General features: G+C 37.1%; 1 protein-coding gene and 1 long non-coding RNA gene across 3 annotated transcripts in view; one reads left to right on the top strand and one right to left on the bottom strand.

Annotated features, from left to right (window-relative positions):
• The window catches only part of LOC147915116 (uncharacterized), a 100,881-nt gene extending 93,023 nt beyond the window's left edge, over positions 1 to 7,858 (top strand). The window contains exons 4-8 of one of the 2 annotated variants that reach the window (XR_015554419.1): positions 499 to 614; positions 891 to 920; positions 4,863 to 5,015; positions 6,932 to 7,026; positions 7,200 to 7,858. The gene's annotated coding sequence lies outside the window, so the exon portion shown is untranslated. Of the gene's footprint in view, positions 1 to 498; positions 615 to 890; positions 921 to 4,862; positions 5,016 to 6,931; positions 7,027 to 7,199 lie in introns of those variants that run through there. The other variant, XM_087439535.1, reaches the window with a different exon arrangement.
• The window catches only part of LOC147915115 (uncharacterized), a 90,263-nt gene that overhangs the window by 42,753 nt on the left and 28,912 nt on the right, over positions 1 to 18,598 (bottom strand). The gene's annotated exons all lie outside the window — the stretch shown is intronic.

Raw genomic sequence — 18,598 nt, 5'->3', positions numbered from 1 at the left:
AAGTAGTTTTTCATTTTCTAAAAAATAAGAAATAGGTTATTGACTCATCCCATTGAAATGTAAATGAAAGGTATAATTTTAAATTTTCATATAAATTATAAGGTACGATATGTGAGTTATATTGGTTTATAGGTAGTGAAATAACCTTTTAATAACATAATCTAGAATATTGGGCATGCTCTGCATTTTTCCCCCCTGGTGAATAAAGTCAACTCACAGCTATATATGTATTATGTGTATATATATGTACCCTACTTATAAATCTGGCATTCCAAAGAATGGGTAATAGTTATAGTTTATAGTTAATATAATTAAAATAAAATAAATGAAAGGCCTTTAAACTTTTTTCAATGAGCAAAGAAAAAATACTCTAAAATTTTGTATGCATATATGCATATATATATACATGTATTAGTGTTTAGTTCATAATGCCTTGCATTTCCATGTATTTTTAAATTTCCTTTTAAAGTTGTAATAACATGCAACTTTCCTTTTCAGGCTGTTGTCACTGTTTTCTTCTTCTGTTCTTCAAATTTCCATAAAGAATATGGCAGATTCTACGATTCAGAGAATTTTTTCTGGTCTGGAAAAATGCGAGACTGTTGGAGTATAAAGTAAGCACCCATTGATGCTTATACTATTCTGTAACCAGAAAGAGCAAAACCTCTAGAACTAAGTACTCGGACTGACAAGAACACACCCTGATCCAAATCAGCACACATACCTGGAATAGTACATAAGTTGATTTTTATTTTCGGTCAACGTGCAGCATACCAAGGCCTCATCATTAGCGAGAGCGAATCATGAAAGAGGATCCTTCCTTTATCCCCAAATGATAAATGTGGTTACACAAGAATGTTAATGTGAGGGACTTTTCTTTTTCTTTTCAGGTGGTGATAATTGGGGAAGAAAAAAGAAATGTAAGTCTATTTAGTAATAGGAACCACATTCCAAGGCAAAGTAATTGCATATAATTATCCCTTTCTTTTCAGTTTCCAAATTTGATTTTATGTAAATCAGATGATTGTGAAACAAAGACTCTTACGATAAAAGTTAAAGAATCTTCTTTAATTTTCCTCCTAGAATAACATACTAGGGATATATATGCTTTAACTCTGAATTTTAATCTCCTCTTTGTGGCTGACTACTGTTACTTGGGCAACTTGTTTTAACATTTTTATATCTCAGTTGACCCTTCTAAGTGAAAGACATCATTAGAATTTCCAAAAGAGACATTTAATAAGAAGTAATTTAGTATGGATTTGAAGTGTTCTTATTACTAACTTCTAGTATAAGACTAGGTTTCAGAAATACCTCCATGTCTGTGTCAAAACTTCACTTCTCAGCTTCTCACAACGGACTTGCTCTCAAGCGTTCTGTTTGATTATAAGTCTGATTATAGGCAAATATGTACCAGTTGCATCAGGCCTCTGAGTATTGGTTCAGAAAATATGGTTGCCATACACACAGAGCTAGAGATGCCCTTCAAATGCTGAAGAAAGGTCTGGGATCCTGGCATGTAGGCTGATCTTTTCTATAACCTAGGCCAGTATCACTTTTCTCTCTGGATCAGTCTAGGCCCAACCAGGCAGAGATTTCAAAGCTTGTTCTTATTCACATTTATACACAAAAATATTTGCTTATTCATGTAGAAATTATATGTAAGTATAAACATATTTTTAATAACTTTATTGAAGTATATTTCATATGCCACACATTTTATCCTTTTACAGTCTACAATGAAGTGGTTTTTAGTATATTTGTGAAGTAGTGCAATCATCACTATCTAATTCCAGAATATTTTTTCTCCCCCCAAAAGAAGCCCTATAGCCACTTGCAGTCACTCTCCATTCTTACTTCTATCTAGGCCCTGGAAACCTCTATCTACTTTCTATCTCTAAGGATATGCGTATTCTGGGCATTTCATATATATAGAAACATGCAATATGTACCCTTTAGTGTCTCACTTTTTTCGCTTAGCATAATGTTTTTAATATTCCTCCATGTTTAGCACGTATCAGCATTTTATTCCTTTATGTGGCTGAATAATATCCTATTGTATGGATATACTGGTTTTGTTTATCAGTTCATCAGTTGATGGATATTTGAATTGTTTTCACTTTTTGACTATTATGAATAATGCTGTAATGAACATTTGTGTATGTGTTTTTATGTGGACATGTTTTCAGTTCTCTTGGGTATATATCTAGGGGTGGAAATGCTAGGTTATACAGTAATTCTATGTTTAAATTTTTGAAGAACTGCCAATTTGTTTTCCAAAGTGGCTGCAACATTTTACATTCTCACTAGCAATGTCTGAGGAATTGAGTATATTTAATAATATATTTAAACATTCAGTTAAAAAATTAAGGGGAACCCACCAATGTAAATGATAAACATATTTTGATTTTGGATCTAAATGATACTTACAATTGTTAGTATATTAAGTTTCTAGGAAAGCATTACAACTTAGAAAAGTTGTTACAATTAGTCTACTAGAAAACAAAACTTTTCCCCTACATGTTCAGATTATAGCAAGGACTTAAATATACAAATTCAAATATAATCATATGAAATTTCCAGAATATAAATCTTTGCTGGACTAAATTGATGCAAATAATCCTATTCAATAGGTATTTGTTGACTAGGAAATGAGAGACCTTTTGGGAACTTTTCTCAGAATGAATGATTCGAGGAGAGAGTCTAGAGATGATATATTTCTGAAGTCATTAGAAAATAAATTTACTATGGATATACTTGCAAAAGTTCACTGAGATTTATGTCCAAGGATAGTCATTGTTGCTTTGTGTGTAATATCAAAATCAACAACAGTAATAAAAAACGAACAAAGTTTTTCCAATAGGGTACAGATTGAAGAAGTTATATATTTACACTATTTCATATAAAACAGTCCTGGAAAAGAATGAGTTAGGTCACTATATAAACGGATGAAATAACCTCTAAAATAGATTTTAATAAAAGTAGAGAAGATGCTTAATATAAAATCTTTATATAAAAAATTATAATTGAATATGTACATATATTTAGATGTAGATTCTCCGTGGCCAGAATCATTAGAAACTGTAAAGAACAATTGCCCTTGAGGACAAGGATGAGGGAGTGTGAGGAGAAAGAGATTTTCATTTTTCATTTTGTAACTTTGGATACAGTTTGAACTTTCTAATCTTTATACATGTTATTCCTTTTATTTGTTTCCTCCAATAAATATCATCAGGGTTATCTGGGTAGTTAGATTTATATTCTCTATAGTAAAAGTGTTGTAGTACTAAAAAGACACAAAAATCATGGGATAAAGGCTGACATAAAGCTGACACAGCAAGGCGGTTACATATGCAAAGGTAATGTAGCCGCTCCCTGCTGGATAGGCCTCATCATGGTGCTGTCTAATTAAAAGAACAGAACTAAAAGCTGGTTATGGTAAAGTTCAGGGGGCACTGGGAGTTGACGTTCCTTTTTGGAGTCAGCTTGAATCCTCAGAACCTCGCCTGCATCCTGCCTGGCTTGTGTTTCAGTAGCCTGTGGCTGATATCCAGGGGGGTAATTTAGAAATTGTGCATCATAATTGCAGTTGAGCAAAGCCAGGCGCCTGCTAAAACAAGGTTTTTTATGTTCTCTGAGGGTTTTCAAATAGACGTGAGAGAGGAAAATGGCACTCTGATGGAGGATTCTGTGCCAGAGAGTCCTGGTGCCCTGCTGTCCCATAGTTAATCTGACTCTGAAGCGTTTGTCATTCAGTACTTGTGTTGGCCTATTTGATTCTGTGGCCGACACCCTCAATCCGGAGTTGAGCCAATCAACTGTCCTGGCTGAGTTTGGGTGCTCTGGCGACTCTGCTTAAACTCTGACTAAATCAGAAGTCCTAGGGTATCCCAGAAGGGGAACATAGAACTAAGCAAACATTGTGCTTTTATGAATATGAATGAGGAAAAATTGGAACCAAATTTCTCTGCAGTGTTACACCTCACCCAGGAAACACCTATTTCCTAATCTTTGCTGTCTTGTAACGTCACTAATATTAATGCATTATAGCGATGGTGCTACACTGGGGTAATTTTGCAAATCCTACCCCTGGGACGATTGGCTATGTCTGGAGAGTTTTGATTGTAGTCATTGGGGGTAGGGTGGGGTCGGGGGGGAGGGGGTCTGTGCTGCTGGCGTCCAGTAGGTAGAGGCCCCTGATTCTGCTAAAATCCTACAATGCACGGAGATCCTCACCACAATAAAGAATTACAGTAGTCCCCCCTTATCAGCAGGGAAACGTGCCAAGACCCCCAGTGGATGCCTAAAACCATGGATAGTACCCAACCCTATATATACTACGTTTTTCCTGTACATACAGACCTATGATAAAGTTTAATTTATAAATTAGGCATAGTGAGAGATTAACAAGAATAACTAATAATAATATAGAACAATTAGAACAAGACACTGTAATAAAAGTTACCAGAGATCTTAGCAACCGCAGTATATTTTTTCTTTCCTTATAAAGTTGAAAACTTTCACCTTTTCACTTAAAGGAAGCACTTTATGGCTTCTCTTTGGCATATCCGAATTGCCACCATCACTACTCTTACACTTTGGGGCTACTATTAAGTAAAATAAGGATGACTTGAACACAAGCACTGCGATACCACGACAGTTGATCTGATCATCGAGATGGCTACTAAGTGACTAACAGGAGAGTGGTGTCTCCAGTGTATGTACCCTGGAGAAAGGGGTGATTCATGTCCCAGGCGGGATGGAGTGGGATGGCGCAAGATTTCATCATGCTACTCAGAATGGCATGAAATTTAAAGTTTATGAATTGTTTATTTCTGGAATTTTCCACTTAATATTTTTAGACTGCAGTTGGCCACAGGTAACTGAAGCAGTGAAAAGCGAAACCGTGGATAAAGAAGGACAACGGTATCCTGTTGGAAATGTTAATAGTGCTGCAGCTGAGAAACCCTGAATTAGAGGAGCGTATTCAAAGAATCTTCTGAAGATCTTTAGAGGTAGGAAATCTCAGCCGAATTTAGGTGCCACCTTTTTTTTTAGTGGCGGGTACTCTCTAAATTGCAGTCTCACCAGCCACACCTCTGTTCACTCAGAGAAAACTTCTTTTTACTGGGCTAGTATGGCTACAAACTCAGAGGGGATCTTCTGGGCTCTGCGTGGTGCTCAGTCAGGACTTCAAAGGGAATGTAACTCTAAATCCACCTTGCGAAAGAGCAGCAGGATAGGACGGGAACTCTCTCTCTCTCCCTAATACTTTAGAATCCACTGTGCTTTTCGGTATTCCTCTACCGAAAGTCAGTCTCTATATTTCAATCTCTCTTGTCTTCTGTTTTTTTGAAGGTTTGTAAACATTTTTTCTTTATTGTGGATTCTCTCTTTTCGTCTACCTCTTTGCCTTTCCCGTCATCTGACGTTTCCTCCTCCTTTTTCTGTCTCTCTTGTCTTCCATTTCCATCCTGTCTCCCTCCAACTTCCTCATGTATCATCGCTCCCTTCTTTGATGTTTTCTTCCCTCTTCTGCATTCATCTCTCTCCATGTGTATCTTTCCTCCACTTTCTTTCTTTCTCCTTCCCTTTCTCATTCTTTCTGTCTCTGTCCTTCCTTTTCTTCACTTTTTCTTTCACATACTAATAGAGCTAAGGTATAAACTAAGGAGTTGTGCTTATTGAATACAAATTTAAGTTCTTATTTTATATTCCTCTTAGTAAAAGAAAAACACAATTAATTTGCATTTCTTTAAATTGTAAGATCTTTAAAATCAATCATAAGCATCACGATGCCTCACTGCCTCCAGCATGAAACATGGCACCTTGCATGGGGTGCACATGTGGACATATTACCATATAAATGTCCCTTGAATTGAATTACATGTGGTTCTTGATTTCCAGCTCCTTCTCAACTTTTACCTCTTAATCTAAACACCCCCCCACACACATGCACAAACACACACACACACACACACACACCCTGAGATGCTGAAGGGATATATTAATGATGGTGCTGTTAGGCTCTGTGCAGACTTGATGAAATCACTATAGGTGAGGAATCCTTTTACTGCCTCAAGCTCTAACAGAGAGGAAAGCTGGCCATCTCTCTTATGCATTGGGCCACCAGTGGCTGCAGATTTCTTAAGTTTCTGCTGTGATCTCAGATCCTGGGTGAATTTACAGGCTTAAGTCTCCCAACCCTCAATGTCCTCAAATAGACTCTGAGTGGTTACAAGTCCCCAAATCCTTAGAATGGATTTAAAGTTTTGAAGTATATTTCACCTTCTCCATAAGGGGAAGGGCAAACAATGATTTGAAAGGTGACTTTCTGGCAGGTGTGTGTCTCCCTGACTGTGAATACTCTGAAGTGGGCAAATTGTCTAGACTGTACTGTGCAGTGCTCTGGGGCCATACACGTGCTCACGCCTTGGGAGCTATTGTTGACTCCTTATTGGTTGAAATGCATTATGTTTGTATGAGCTTATGCCTTGACCATCAGTTTAAAAATCACATCACCTGGTACTCTTTAATTTTCAAAATGTCATATGAACCTCCTTGCCCTAGGAAGCAGAGGATTTTTGAGATGGTTATTGAAGCTGCAGAGATGTCATGTGGAAAATCCCCATGAAGGTGTGTGCTTAATCCAGCCCCAGTTTCAGCAGCACTAAAATATGTTGTCGATCTCAGGCCGCTGGTGGTTAAACTTACTAGGGTTAGAACATCTAAAAATAAACGGGGGAAAATGCCACGTAGGGATGACCTTTTGAAAGAAACATTCCATGTCTGAGACCTAAAGTTGCCGACAGAGCACATGAGCCATAGGGGTCTGACAAGAAAGCATTAAAAGGCACCTCCTGCTGGAGGAGGAATGGCTTTCATTTCTTTTTTCTTTGCTAATTGATGACTTTCACTATTGTTTTAAAAGAAATCTTCTTATGGCCAGAGAATTTGAAGGTCTGCTATTCATGTAAAGACAGAATCTGACAGAGGATCTATTCGGAACACGGGCACATCGTGAAGGTAACAAGAATTTCTTTCTTTTAAATCTATATCTTGCCCGGAAAATTTACGTTATGAAAATATGCAGTCTACTTTTGACTATGATTCTCTTCTAAAACTTTACTTCAGACATTTTCCAGTGTGCACTAAATGTTGCACATTATAAAGCTTCTCTTCTCTCCACCCTCCCCCAGCCCCTGCTTTGCAACACTAACGGCAGTTCGTGTTCCACTTCAGATAATGAGCAGGATGAGCTGCGGGTTTCAAGAGGATTTGTGCTATCAGTTGACAAAAACAGTGAAAGGGAGCCTGGACTCATTCCCTGTTTCCTTTTAACCATTTGCTGGGACGGGAACCACGTAGCCATTAACGTATCTCAGAGCGATATGAACAGAAGTGCCTGCTCGGTATATTTTAGATATATTAAATAATAATATTTCAAAGGGAGTGATTTGTTTGCCTTTACAGGGACTTAAAAAAAAAGTAACTTGAATATTAGTCTGGTTCACCAGTTCAGAATATTGGATCCTGTTACCAAAGTGGAGACAATACAGGCCATTTGTGTGACGGGCACTAACACTGCACATGGACCTCTGGGAGCAGGCCAGACAGATAGAGCCAGCAGCCCTGTTCCCTGGGCAGATTTTCTGGCCATCACCGCTGTGAACTGAGCAAGAGTATCACTTAAAGGTCTCTGACTACAACCTCACTCAGTGTTGAAAAGGGAAGGAGAGAATGCCCTTACCTGACCCTTCATGGGATGCTCAAGGTAGGTATCCCACTGTCTCCCAGGGACTTATTTCTCTACCAGCCTGCCAGTTACTTTTTTTAATCATTGTCACATTTAACATTATTACTCGGAATTTTGCACTAATTGTTTTATTTTAATCATTTTTTGAAAATTAAAAATACAGAAAAATACAAAGAAGAAAATAACTATCATTCATATTCCCACCATCCAGTAATAACTTGGCATGTTCAAAGAAAAATTGCTATGTTTTTTTGTAAAAATAATTTATGCTCACTGTAGAGAATTTAAGCACTACAGAAAAGTACAAAACATTAAGAAAAAAAGCAAACCCCACTATTTAGGAATAATCTTCATTCCTCTAGGGAACACTTATTCCAGACATTATCCAAATAAATAACAGAAAAATAATTTTACAAATATTGGATTGTACTATAGATGTCTTCAAAAATAAAAGAACATTAATTTTACTTTTACTTGAAATCAATGGAGAAAAAGAGACTGAAATGAAATTAAGGGAACTATTGAACCTCAAATAAGTTTCTCTTTAACCAAAGATTTTCTTAAAAAATTTCTTTAAGAAAAAAATTATAAAAATAATTAAGACTTTGGAGTCACCGTGTTTTTTTAAAACAAAATGTCTACAATTTTAAACAATTTAAGCCCTGCTGTGAAGAATTTAGCACTTTCAACACATCTCAGCTTTCCTACGCTTATATCCTGGTTCTTGTTGCTTATGAAATTGACTTGGAATTTTCTAGAAATTTAAAATTCACGTTTAGTGTCATAACCATATTTCCCTTGGTTGTTTGGTCATTTTATGTCTAAATGGGTCAGCTTCATGCACACAAAGGTATTGTTTATTTTTATTTTTTTTTATTTTTTTATTTTATTTTATTTATTTATTTATTTATTTTTTATTGCAGTAACATTGGTTTATAACATTGCAAAAATTTCAGGTGTACATCATTGTACTTCTATTTCTGCATGGACTACATCATGTTCACCACCAAAATACTAATTACAACCCATCACCACACACATGTACCAAATTATCCCTTTCACCTTCCACCCTCCCCCCTTCCCCTCTGGTAACCACCAATCCAATCTCTGTCCCTATGTGTTTGTTTATTGTTGTTATTATCTACTACTTAATGAAGGAAATCATACGGTATTTGGCCTTCTCCCTCTGACTTATTTCACTTTGCCAAGACTTGGTATTGTTTATTTTTTTCGCTGCTCTATCTCCATCACCTAGGGTAGCACCTGAAACATAGTAGGCGCTCAATACTTATTCAACTGAATTTCATTTATCTCAACAGTATTTACTGAGTTGAACGAATACATGGCTATACTTTTAGAGAATGAATTCCGTGTTCATTTCTATGTCTTTTAATATAGTGTCTCTATTTCTTGGGTGTGTATATTTATTTAAATCTAAATTGTCTGGATTTTGTTATTTTTTTTCCTGGTAAGGGCTATGGGTAATGTATTCCTGGAATTTTTTTCATGTTTAATAATGTCTTCTTGGCATTTATAACTGAATGGTATCTCGTGTGGGTATAACGGGTCACAGTTTCTGCCCTCCGGACTTCGCAGACATCAGTCCATTTTGCTTTCTTTAAATGTCAATGTGAAGTTTGAGGCCAGCCTGATTTCTTTCTTCTTTTGTAGGTGATGTTCTTTTTTCTGCCTTGATATGTGTTTAAAAGCATTCTTTATCTTGCATGTTGTCTATTTTTTGTCAATTAGAGCCTTTAACATATGAATCATACTTATTTTAAACTCCCTGATAATTACAACTTGGTGTCATACCTGAATCTGGTTGTGTTGATTCTTTTGGCTCTTGGGAGATGTTGTTTTGTCTTGCTTTTTCAGAAGCTTAGTAATCATTTGTTGATAGCAGCCATCTTGTGTAGGACAGTGGAGATTGAGCTAAATAGTTTCTATCCCTGGAAATGGATACACCTTTCTTCCTATGCAGGCTAGAGTGGGTGTTTGACTTACTCTGCTCTGGGGTTGAGTGGATTGGGGTTTGTTGTTGCCTTGGTTATCCTCAGTATACCATAGACATCCAATACCCATAGTGGAACCCTGTGGTTAGGATGAGGGCCGATATGTCAGAGGGTTTCTCTCAGCGCTTGCTCTACCTCAGCTTTAGGGTGTTCCTCTTCGAAGCACCTCGGGGAGGGTCATCTCCATGTTCTGGTGCAGGATTACATTGTTATTAGACTGGTGGTGGTGGTTGTGGAAAGTTGCATTCTTTGTTATTCTGATTAAGCCTCCATCTTCAGCAGGCACTGTGTCCCTGGGTAGCAGGCTATGACCTTCTTAGTGCCCATGTCCCTACTCCAGCTGTAGTTCTGAGTATAGGATGCATTTCTGCTCCTCCCTCAGAGGTAAAGATTATTTTCCCTCTTTTTGTTCCCTTAGCAACAGTGGGTTTTTACCTAGTGCACTAAAAAGGACGGATTTTGTTGCTCTTCCCCTGCAAATTAAATCCTGTTCCATAGAGGTAATGGTAAAAGAGTCCCTGCAGAGATTTGTGTCCCCCGCAATGTGGCTGCTGTCCTCCCCATACCCCCCCACATACACACTACGAAGGACATCTTCTCAGGACTCTCAACAAGTGGGGCCCATAGAGCAAAAATCAGCAAGAGAATACAAACTCTCCTTGTATCTTTCAGCCTGATGGGCTCTCACATTCTCTCAGCAGCCCACATTCTCTCCTCCAAGTTGTTAACTACTCTCCCTGAAGTCTTACTGGTTTGGGGGCTATGCCTGCTTCAGACAAGCAAATGCTCACATGTGGTCTATTCCTGCAGGCTCCTGTCTCTTTGCAACTGTGCATCATCCTTCCCTACCCCTCCCAGCAGAAACCAGAAGCCTATCTTGAAATCTAAAAGATTATTATTTTGTAATTGTTGACATTCAACTGCTCAATACAATAATATGTATAATCACAGAATGGTGAGGCCATCCTATGTTGAATTTTCCTCTGTGTTCTTTTAATCTATAGTCTTTCCTCTTTTTTTCCCAAGGAAATTTTCTTGAACTACATCAATGAATAAAGTCTGTTATTTATTTATTCATTTTATGAATGGATTCCTTACTACAGGAACAGAAATTATCATTATAAGGGAACATCTTTGTCCGTTTTTTCTTTTAATCGTTTGCCTCTCTCTAATTTGTTGAAACTCATTTTCTTTTGGTTTGGTGATAACAGTATTTCCTCTATCTCAGTTCTGCAAATTCTGAAAGTCTCTATTGTGTCGCTTGCTTTGTTCTAACCTAACTTTTTTGTCAGTTAAGATATGGTTTTAGTCTCAATTGTTTTCTTTGGGTCTTAAGTCACCTCTTTGTATCTTATTCTTTTATTATCCATCCTGGAGTTCCTATTTTACTGAATTAATGGTTTTCTTAAGTTTTTTTATATCATGGAAGAATTACGAGGAATTCCCCTCTTTTCCATCAGGTTTACTTTGTTCTAGTTTGTATTCTTTGTACATATCTTTCCTTCTTTTTTAAATGTAATGTACTTTTATGGTATGGTGTCGTGCTCTGTCCAGAAGCCAGAGACCACATATACCTGCCTGTCCAGTGCGTGTAAATGACTTGTGTATTCTACAGGACATTAAAGCTTTCCTGAACTGAACTCATCATCTTCCTCCACTCCACAACGACCAGTGTATACATTCTTTCTCTACAGCCCATCTTGGTTAAGAGCACTACCATTTATCTACTTTCCCAATGGAGAAACCTGGGAGTCATTCATGAATGTTCCCTTTTCTTTATCCCCAAGAGGCTTTTGCTGTTATTTAGGCAAGAGATCTTGGGGTCTGATCTTAGGCAGAGGTAGTCTGGACATACAAGAAAACATAAGTTTGGGAAGGATTCATGACTTATCTATTGCATGACCTTGGTCAGATAATTTAAATGCACTAAGCTTTATTTTCCTTATTTTAAAATGGGGATAATATTAGCCCATATCTCATTTTATGGTGAAATTTAAATTAGGTGATAACTCTTGGGTTTTCATAGTGCCCTTTTTGTAGAGACCGAAGCCTAGTAAGGTACCTCATACAGGATAGTTAATATTATTATACATCTCAAGTGGATTAATATACCAAAAGTCACATAGCTAATAAGTGGCAGATATGGAATTTGCAACCAGGCCACCTGAGATCCAACGTTACACTTTCTTTTTCTTATGGTGCCACACACTCTTCTGTGGGTAGACTGGAGGGAACAGCAGAGTAGAGGACAGACGAGTACCAATCCAGCAATGGGTCAAGGTACGTCTGGATTGGATGCACAGAACTTTCTTCTTTGTCACACAGCAAAGGAGGATTTTATCACCTGAACTTGTAAAGTTTTTCTGGTCAAGATATCTGAGTTTTTATTTGCATTTTGACTTTTCCTGCTTCTGTGCTATCCACTGTAAGAAAGCTTGCTCATCCCTTTCACCTTCACCTATACTGATAAATCAGGGAAGCCAAGGCTGTGGTCACAAATTTTATTTGTCCCACCTGGATTAGTGGGCAGACAATCATATGCACAGTGATTTCATGCCCAGGAAGCCTCAAAAATCATAGATCAATTGGCAGACAGACTGTGAAACATGCAATGTTTATGATGATCTATGTTGTACAATCTATGAGATAGCTTGCATATATAATGCTCATCAGTGTGGAGTCATCTGGGGAAGCATCTGCTGAATTTTGTTTGCCAGCTTGAGGAAAAGATATTGCCAAAAGTTGGCAAAGGCATTTATGTTCTTATTGTATGAAGCAAATTTATACTTTCTACTGTGACTCCTGGAGTGAAAGTGAAGAAGCATCTCCCCGTAGAAGTAACCACAGGGCCACACCCACCATTCCACCCTCCACCGAAGATGTGCCATATGCCGCGGAATCCTCAAGGGGTTTGATAGCAGAGAGCTTTATACTAATGGAGTCATTTTCTTTAGTGGAAAAACACAACTGGGAAATACTCTTCTTAAGCAATAAGAGCATCACAGTGTGCGTATTACATGTACACCTAGGGACAGGAGTCTCCAGCTGTGGTACTTGCAGTGATTTTTAGGGGGCCACACACATCTGTCAGTAAAAAGAGAAAGGGCTTCTGAGATAAAGACTGTGCTGGCTTTTCCCTGCTCAGCTTTCACAGAAATTACATATATGCATAATAAATTATTCGTGATGAAAGTGTATCTCTGGAAATGTATTTTTAAAGAATCTTATCAAAGCGTAAACTCTTAGGCTCAGATGGAAATATAGCTCATTATAAATTGCTCAATTATGGCTTCTATTTTATCCATATGATTTGAAGAAAATTTCACAACTCCATATGGTTTCCAGCACAACATAGAAAATATTCTTTTCTGTCTGGCTGTCTTTACCTTGAAAGTCTGTCACATAGTTTAATCAACTTGGAACAAGGCGGAATCTGAGATTAGGAATCACTTTGTGTTTGTGTGTGTGTGTGTGTCAATATTTTCCCTGCTTAGGAAGCACCAGGCACTAGTGAAATACTCTTTAAACCATGTTATCACTCAATATGAGTCGTGACCAAGCTATTTTCCATAGGGACAGTAACTTTTGCTCATTTACTTCCAACAGTGAGTGCCAACAACATATCAAGCATTGACCTATTTCTGGCCTCATGATAGGTGTCCTGATCAGATCAATTCAAACTGATCCTCTATACTCATCTTAGCACAAGTGTTCTTCCTCTTTACTTTATAGCGTATTTCAAATCTCACTGAGATGATCTCCTTTAAGAACCATTCCTGGGTTCCTTCCCAGGCCAGGGAGTACACTTTTGAGGTTCTCAGAGCTTTCAGTAATACCTCATTCTTTTTTATATCAAAATTTAGAGGAAACTTGTCTTTGCCTTGCCCTTATTTCTTTAACAGAGAAAACAAGCTTTCTCATTCTCTTTCCTGTAGTCACTGATGCCTGTAACCATATTTTCATGATGAAATCCACAGTCAAGATTTTTATTTCCTCTAATAGTATGACTCAATTCGGGAACTTCTTAGTTTTTTTCAGGCAAATGTTTCTTTCTGATTTATCATGTGTTATAAATTTCTTGTCATGAGCCAATTGCTCATGGCATAATCTTAGTCTGAATTGCTCCACCAGTGTTGTGATTGTCTTGATTTCTCCTATTAATGGTATCTAAACATAATACAAGGTGACGTCCTGTCATAATTAGTTCAACCTCTCTTGGAGTAAGTTTAGGCTTTATGGAATCTGACTTCATTTCTGAGGGTGTTATGGAAAGATAGGCTATTTGGCACAATACTACATTATCAAGTTCTCTTCTTGTTGCCATATAATCTTATTTGAATCAATCAATACTTGATTAAGTATGTTTGGAAGTTAGGAATTTTAAAATTGGTATATATATGTAAAAGATTGGCATGTGGATTATATGGAGTGAAAGATTTAGAGACACATTTTGAGTAAGAGGCTAATTAAATGACTGGAAAATACTAGATATTCCATCTTTAGCCTATCAAAACACAAATTCTTTTGAGCGACTTGGAGATCTAAAAAATTTATTGTCAATGTGACAAGGTCAGCGGATGCCCAAAAAATGATTTAATATTTTAAAGAGTTGTAACCTTATGGTCAATTTTTAGAAAAATGTTAAACTGTAGGCCATTTGGTAGCAATTAATAAATTACATCTTAAAGCTTATTCAATTATAACTGAGTAGTTAGTCTGAAAGCAGAAAATTGCCACTAATATAAAGGTTTAACTTCTTTCTTTCCTGCTCCTAGATCATTATTTGCATGCGTTCTTATTATGCTAATGTACTTGGAAGTGCCATGGATAAGGTGCTTAAAAAATAGCCACTGAATTTTCTAAATATATATATATGCCATAAAATAAAAGAAATCCAAAATTAATACCCACTAGGAAACAAAGCTGTCTAGTTTGTAGCGTGTTAATTCAGATTGGTTTGATCTAGGAAGTCATTAAAAGATGAAGCTTTCTTTTCATTTCCACTACATTAAATTCTGGTTCAGATGGATTACAATTCATTTTCCTTGTTGTTTTATGTAGCTATGATTTCACTCTGAATGAAAATGAATTTATAAGCAATTGTAGAAGAGGTTGAGACTTTGAAGATTAGAAGACTTATTACATAGCCTTCAATACATATAAAAAGTCATGATGATCCTCCATTATAGAAAGAATAGCACTTAAAATGTGTACCACATGGTTATATTGCCAATGAGTATACCAACTAAATGCAAAAAATCAGATGACATCAAAAAGTCAGATGACATCATCAAAGAATCAGTGTAATTAGGATTGTGGAGGATTCTGAAACCTGTGGAGAAGCTTTGGGGTTCCTGATGTTCCCCATATCCTTCTTCCAAATTAAGTTTTTCTTCACCCAGCACTCTTCACATCACTCTTCCCTCCAAGCCAAAATTAGCAGTGAAGAGATAATTGTCTTCTCCACTCTCCAAGCAAAACTGAGCAGTTAAGCTATAAGTGCCAGGTCTAAAACTGAATTTTTTTTTTTCTTAGTGACCACCCCTGAACCATCTGAAGAAAAGGCAAGGAATAAATATGGACTCTGGGAAATCCTTGTTAAGTATCCATTCATTCTGTGTGAGTCATTGTATAATGAACTGTGATAGGCAAAAAATAAATAAATAAATAAATAAATAAATAAATAAATAAATAAATAAATAAATGATAGTTCCTTCTTTTGAGGAGCTTATAATCTATTAATTTTATACAGTGAGCCTATTTGTATGAGAAACTTTCTTATACACAGCAATATATAGGCATCAAACCAGAAAATGGTAAGTCTAAATGAGTAATCCTGTCAAAATATTCCATAGGAATTCATAAGAGCCATGGGTTCAAGTGATGACAGAAGACATCACAGAGGTGTAATTGCTGATTGGCCCAATGATGTGTCATTTGCTGGTTTTCCTAGGGCAGGGATTGGTAAACTCTAGTCCATGGACCACATTTGGCCCACTCCCTTATTTTGGTAAATACAGTTTTGTGGGAACAACTACACATTCATTCATTTCTGTTCGAGTATGGCTGCTTTCGTGCTACAACAGCAGAGTTGAGTACCAGGATCAGAGACGCCCTGGTCTGCACAGCTGATAGTATTTACCATCTAACCCTTCCCAGAAAAAATTGATCCCTTTCCTAGGGGTTTACAATATTAAAATAGAGAACCTGGTTGGTCAGGGGGAGTAAGTTTAGGTTAAAGATATGTTCATCTTTAGACATCATGACTTTGACGTAATTGTGGGATATCCAAACGTATAGTAGATAGTTGATGGGGCTCTAGAACTTATACAAATGTTCTAGGCTAAGACTACTGTTTTGATCACATTCCAGGAGAAGGGCTGCAGATCACATTCTGTGATATAAGAGATATATTTTTTTTTTTTTTTAAAGATTTTATTTATTTTATTTTTTCCCCCCAAAGCCCCAGTGGATAGTTGTGTGTCGTAGCTGCACATCCTTCTAGTTGCTGCATGTGGGACTCGGCCTCAGGATGAACGGAGAAGTGGTGCCTCGATGCACACCCGGGATCCGAACCCGGGCCGCCAGCATCGCAGCGCGCGCACTTAACCACCAAGCCACAGGGCCGGCCCAAGAGATATATTCTGATGGATATTTTGTAATGATAAAAAAGAAAAAAAAAAACCCTGGAAGTCTAAGGACTTTTGAAATATTCTTTAAAGTACATTTCAGAATACTGAAAACAGCTCAGATTATAGAAGGTTAAGGAATGCGAGTTGAGAAAATAAAGCATGTTCAGGAAGTTTGGTTCTAAATGGAGAGAAAGAAATATGAATGTAACTTGAGGGGCATGAGAGTTACGTGAAGATTTATTTCAAGATAACGGATCCAGACAAGTGAATACTTCAAGGCAGACAGAAGAAGTCACTGAAGTAAAAATGTGAAATATTTTGGTAAGAGGAAAGGATAACCAAGTGTGAGTACGTGTCTATATGGAAGATCCCAAAGGACTTGGTAGTGGGTAGTATTTAGGAACACAGATGGAGGAATGTATTAGACAGAACTCTTTTGGTTACAAGTGACTGAAACCCAATTTGAACTAGCCATGAGCAAAAGAAGGGGAACTTGACTGACTCATGTAACCAAATTGTTTGTTCTCTCTCTTCTTTCTCTCGCTCTAAACTCATATCTTTGCTTCTGTCTATGTGTCAGATTTAGTCTTTGAAACTAATTCCATAACAAATGTAACAAGCCATGAACTGCCAGATGCTCTTGGGCCCAGATTCTTTCAAAGTCTCATCCTAAGAGAAAAGGTTCTATTTAGGAAAATTACAAGACAATTCTGTTTGGGTCAACCTGATTCACATGTGTGTACCCCAGAATAAACACCTAGACATTATCCCCTAACTAGTGGGGATCTAGTACCTTCTTAGTCCCGGCTTCAGTCGTGTGTCCACCCCCTCCAACTAATCACTGTTGCTGGGACAAGGAGGTAAATCATTGGCTCAACGTGGCTCAAGAGCCCTCCTGTAGGCCTATCATTGTGTGTAAGATAATGGTGGAGCTCCAATTTAAAATCCTTCTTAGAACAGAAAGAAGGAAAGATCGTGGATAATACAGTCTGGTCTGCTGAAGAAATTGTTATGAACTGGCAACCACTGTGATCTGTGACTCTTGTAATCAAGGCTGCTGGTCACTAGTATGGACCTGTTTGACTGAACTGATGGATTGCAGCTGGTGTTCATACTAATTGGTCTTGGCATTGGTCATAATTGGTTGAAACAGTATTAAATACTTTAAATATAACCTCTCTTTATGAGAGGATAGTCTTAGAAATAAATTATGTCGTCTTATACCCTAAGATAGGAAGGAAGGAAAAAAGAATGACTATTGAGACAGAGCTTTAAGTCGTAGACAAAATAAAATGAGAAGCCTCACTAGATTGGACTAGAAGAGTAAATGGACTGACAAGTCAATTTTATTTTAAAGATAAATTGCAACACTGTGAATGAATCCAAGGGTAAACTTGGCAGTCACTGTTTTAAGCACTTTATACACTGTAGTTCATTTAAAACTCACCAGAACCTTTGAGGTAGGTATTATTATTTTGTAGAAGGAGCAACTGAAGTTTGGAAAGCTCTTGGGCTGGGTTGCTACTAACTGGTGGTGCCAGAGTAAACCGAGGTCTTACTCTTGTGTTCTTCTGCCTCTCCTAAAGTTAATAGCTTACAAAACCATGGTACTTTTGTCAAAACTAAGTTATCCTTGTTACATTATTATTAATTAAACTATGGACTTTATTTGGATTTTACCATTTTTCCACTAATATCCTTTTTCTCTTCCAAGATCCAACGTAGGATACACGTTGCATTTTGTTCTCTCCTGCTTTTGCTCTCTTTCTCCTCTCTCTCCCTCTCCCTTTCATTTGTGTTGCTCCAACTTTTCCATTCTCTGATCATATCTTTCTTTTCCTTTTCCACTTTTCCTTTCCTCCGCACATTGTTTTGTTTTATCTGATTATTTCCTGCCAAATTGATATAATTAAAAAAAGAATATTTTGAAGGGTATTGAACTAGCTTGGGAAGTTTCACAGTTGCCCGGCAACGGGTTGTTTAACATGGAGTTGTTGTTGTTTTATTGTAATAAATTGAGAAAAACTGGGTATCACATCTGTATCAGTTCAACTCCCTTTAGAACCATGACCTGAAGGAATATATTTGTTCTTGCAGTCACTAGTTGAAATCCAATTCCCTATAAAATAAAATGTAAAAAAAAAAAATCGAATTTAGAAACCAGCTTCTAGAATGTCACAGGATTTTCCACTGGAGAT

Source organism: Ceratotherium simum, chromosome 15 (genome assembly GCF_057802395.1).
Source record: "Ceratotherium simum simum isolate JZ-2026a chromosome 15, ASM5780239v1, whole genome shotgun sequence".
In the NCBI taxonomy this organism is placed as follows: domain Eukaryota; kingdom Metazoa; phylum Chordata; class Mammalia; order Perissodactyla; family Rhinocerotidae; genus Ceratotherium; species Ceratotherium simum.
Note: the sequence above shows the minus strand (reverse complement) of the source record. Positions and strands in the feature narration are given on the sequence as shown.